Source organism: Cebus imitator, unplaced genomic scaffold (genome assembly GCF_001604975.1).
Source record: "Cebus imitator isolate Cc_AM_T3 unplaced genomic scaffold, Cebus_imitator-1.0 Scaffold431, whole genome shotgun sequence".
Classification (NCBI taxonomy): domain Eukaryota; kingdom Metazoa; phylum Chordata; class Mammalia; order Primates; family Cebidae; genus Cebus; species Cebus imitator.
The window spans coordinates 1,059,782-1,064,075 of NW_016107746.1; the positions used below are offsets into that span (position 1 = coordinate 1,059,782).

At 52.3% G+C, this 4,294-nt stretch overlaps 1 pseudogene; it reads right to left on the reverse strand.

Moving 5' to 3' along the window:
• Positions 1-1,654: 1,654 nt before the first annotated feature.
• On the reverse strand, positions 1,655-3,857 carry LOC108290344 (annotated as a pseudogene).
• Positions 3,858-4,294: the final 437 nt, after the last annotated feature.

The following is a 4,294-nucleotide window of genomic DNA, read 5'->3' on the forward strand; positions in this document are numbered from 1 at the left end:
TTTTTGCCATAAAAGTATTAGGCAAAACTACACACTATAAAAATGCTTAAAATGTAGCAGGAGGAGATGTAAAGACTCAAAGAAGTAAAAAGAAGTAACAAGTATCCTTGCAAGGTCATCTGAGGGTGTGCACCTGGGCTGGGCTGGGCAAGGACACCTCTCAGAGAATAAGAGCCACTGAGGAGGGCTGTTGGAGAGGCCCCTTCTCCTGCTCCATGAACAGCTTGGGGGAGTCTGGAAGACCTCTCCCACCTCTGCTGCTTCCAGAAGCCACTTCTTTCAAGATGAGGCACTATCCTCCTTGCCAGTTCTCATTTGCCCCCAGTGGCCCACTGTCAACACTCAGAAACAGAGGAGCATCATCTGTTTTCCCTGACACATCTGAGGCCAGTGGATACGCCCAGGGGAAGTGGAGTGGAATGTGTACATCTGCCCACCCCCAGGCTATGCTTGCTTTATCTTGTCTGTGTGATTTGGGGGAGGGGAATTACCAAGAGGTCATCACATAGGCCATGGACAAGTTCTACAAGAGCCAGGTAGAAGAGCACTGTTCTGGCATGCTGCCCAGCACCCAGCTCACACACACATCTCTTATTTGACAGCTTCCCTGAAGTAGGCCTTGAAGTCCAGTCTCCCTGACAAGCCTCAGGAGGAGACTCTGCCAGGCTAGGGACCCATCCCCAAGGGTGCCACCCTCACCAGTCTCATCCTGACAATCTTGGATTATTTTTGCCCTGAAGTTTTGGAGTGGGAGTCAGGCAGGCAGGAGACAGTGCCCATTAGCCGACTTTCCAGAGAACATCAGCCCTCCAGACTGGGGTAGGTCAGACCTCCACTAGGCCATTCTCACTGGTTGCCAGCTGAGGGAAACAGCACTTGTGAGCACCTACCTGTCTCCCCAGGTCCTGTTCAGAAACCCCATCTGTGCCTTTGGACCGAGACTACCCCAAGCTCGCAGGCCAGCAACCTTATCTACGGCCTTCACGACCGAATCCCCTTATTTATGGGGTTCACTGCATGTGAGTATATGGTAGGTTCAATCCCTGCCTACTAGCTCCTGCCAGATACCCATGCCCACCTCATTAAGAGAGTGAGGCCACACAGACACACCCAGGCCATTATAGTAAGGGGGTGACTGGGGCCCTGCTTGCCCATCCTTCATTGCTGGTTCAGGGGCAAATGTCCAACCACATTCCTACCCTGAGTTGATATACTGGGGACATTATATACCACTGATTGTGGTTTATGAAATTCCACAAACAGGCTCAGCTGGTCCCCTGGATGTTTGGTAAATAGGATAAACCAAGGCTTACCTTCAGAAACAGGTTTCCCACCAGGTCACTGCCCAAGGCACAGGCCAGCCCCAAGTTTGTGTGAAGCTTGCCTGCCTTGTCCACAGCCCATGCCGACCCCTCCAGGAGCCACTGGACTTCTTGTTCCTGGGATGTGACAAGCCCAAGACAGCTGCAGCCTTGCAGGACCACTATGCCCGTCTGGAAGCAGCACCCAGGGGCCTATAGAAAGAAGTGGAGGTGAAATCAAGTGCCATAAAAATACTTTATTAGGCCAAACTACACACTATAAAAATGCTTTAAAATGTAGCAGGAGGTGATGTAAAGACCCAAAGAGGTACAAAGAAGTAACAATGGCTATCAGAATACACTAAAGAATCCACACTGCTTCTCCCTTTACCAGGAAAAGGAAGCTTCTAGGCTACCTCCTCCTCAGCACACTCCTCAAACTCCTCCTCCTCAGCTGTGGCGTCTTGGTATTACTGATATTCTGACACCAGGTCGTTAAGGTTGCTCTCGGCCTCGGTGAACTCCATCTCATCCATGCCCTTGCTCGCGTACCAGTGCAGGAAGGCCTTGCGCCTGAACATAGCTGTAAACTGTTCGGCATCGCATTTGAAGAGTTCCTGGATGGCTGTGTTGTTACCGATGAAGGTGGCCGACATTTTTAGCCCCAGGGTGGGATGTCCCAGACGGCTGTTTTCATTGTGAGGGAGACACTCAGCAAAGTAGCTGCTGTTCTTGTTCTGGATATTGAGCATTTGCTCATTCACCTCCCTGATGGACATGTGACCTCTGAAAATGGCAGCCACTGTTAGGTAGTGGCCATGTCAGGGGTCACAGGTGGCCATCATATTCTTAGCGTCAAACAGCTGCTGAGTGAGCTCAGCCACGGTCAGGGCCCAGTACTGCTGGCTGGTCAGTGAGGCAAAGCCAGGCATAAAGAAGTGCAGCCCAGGAAATGGAACCATGTGCACAGGCAGCTTCGGCAGGTTGCCATTCAGCTGCCCGGGAAGTGCAAGCATGTGGTGACTCCACTTATGGTAGCAGACACCAGGTGATTCAGGTTACCATAGGTGGGTGTGGTCATTTTTAAGGTTCTGGAACAGATATTATGGAGCGCTTCATTATCAATGCAGAACGTCTCGTCTGCGTTTTCTGTGAGCTGGTTGATGGAAAGGGTGGCATTGCAAGGCTACACCACGGTGTCTGACACCTTGGGCGAGGGCAGAACACTGAATGTGTTTATGATCCTGTCTGGGTACTCCTCCTGAATTTCGCCCATGAGAAGTGTACCCATCCCTACCCAGTCCCCCCACCCAGACAGTGGGTCAGCTAGAAACCCTGCAGGCAATCACAGCTCTCAGCCTCTCTTCTCACAATATCCATCACCGATTCCATCACCTCCACTCCTTCCATGTAGTACCCACTGGCCCAGTTGTTACTAGCCCCACACTGACCTGTAAGGTAGTACAGCCAGTCACTCGATGGCCAGGTAAATGGTGGTCACCACCGCAATGCAAAAAAGTCCAAGTGTCACATGTGAGGTGAAAGCACCATTCACCCTGCATGTGGAGCAAATAAAACCCCCTTCCCCTAAGTTACAGGACAGCAGCCTTGCTTGGTAGAACCTAGATCAGGAGCCAATCCTGAGACAGCCAACAACAGACTCGCTGCAGGTGGCTCCTGCCCATTCCCAGGCAATAGGAAGGCTGTAGTTATGGCCCCAAATCAGCTCCTCAAGTTGAGGAGACAGCTGGGCCTTCCTCCCCCAAATCCCGTTTAGGAAAGGGAGACTGAGTGACTCAGAGGATGGGAGGGTGTTCAGGGGCCCCGGTTCCACAGTTCCCACAGAGATGACCTTGAGCACTCATTGACTTTGAACTGCCCTGGCTAAGGAGCTGCACCCCAGTCTTCAGCCACAGCTCACCAAAGATGAACTTGTCTGGCCTGAAGATCTGCCTGAAGGTCCCCGAGCGCATGGAATCCATGGTGCCCGGCTCTAAATCCACGAGCACAGCGCGAGCCATGTACCTGCCACCTGAAGGGAATGGGAAGGCATCGATAAGGAGAGGCCAGCGTTCCCAGGAGAGCTCTTGGGGCAAGACTGGAGTCTCAACACTGGCCTCATTGTGGTACACATTAATGCACTCCAGCTGCAGTTCACTATCCCCACAGTAGGTGCCAGTGGAATCGATGCCATGTTCATCAGATATCACCTCCCAGAACTGCGAGAGTTGCGAGAGGCCAGACAAGCCAGGGCTGAGTCACAGAGCTCAGGGAGTTGGAGTTGCTCCAGTCCCTCTCCCACTTCCACCCCCACCCTCAGGCTGCTAAGTCCCTTAAGGTTCGACCTGGCAGTCTTGCCAGCCACTCAGCTACACCGCATCCTGGGCAGGGAGCCCAGGGACCGCAATGCAGAGGCACCACCCCTTCCTCTGCCAACATCTTCACCGGCCACCCCACAGACCCTAGCTGTGCCCTTAGATTAGACCCCTGGCTGCCAACCTTTGCGCCGATATGGTTCCTGCAGTGTCCGGTTTGGGTGAGCATGAACTCCCTCATGGCCAAGTCGGGACTATGGGCAGCAGAAGAAACGTGAAAAGGAGAAGCAATCACACAATGATTCAGCCTGCAGTCCGCCAATGCTTACGTAGCCGTGCGTCCACCTTCCAGAGCCTTGGATTGGGCTCTCAGAATAAGAAACAGCTTTACTTTTCCATAGGTGCACCCACCTGTGAATCCCTTGGAGTTTAACGTCTATTGGAGAGATCAGGTGGCCTTGCTGCAGTCCTTTTCACATTGGGGAAAGCTGGTCAACTGGAGAACTTCCTCCCGTGTCTTCAGCAAGACCAAATCCCTAGCTGAGCTGAAACTGAATTTTCTTCCCATGTGGGAGGGGAAGCCTTTTGTTTCCATATTCACAGAGTGCCCTTGCACCTGGCCTAGATTGATGACATATTTTTGTGATTGATGAGATGAGTCCTTTCATCTCTTAGGAG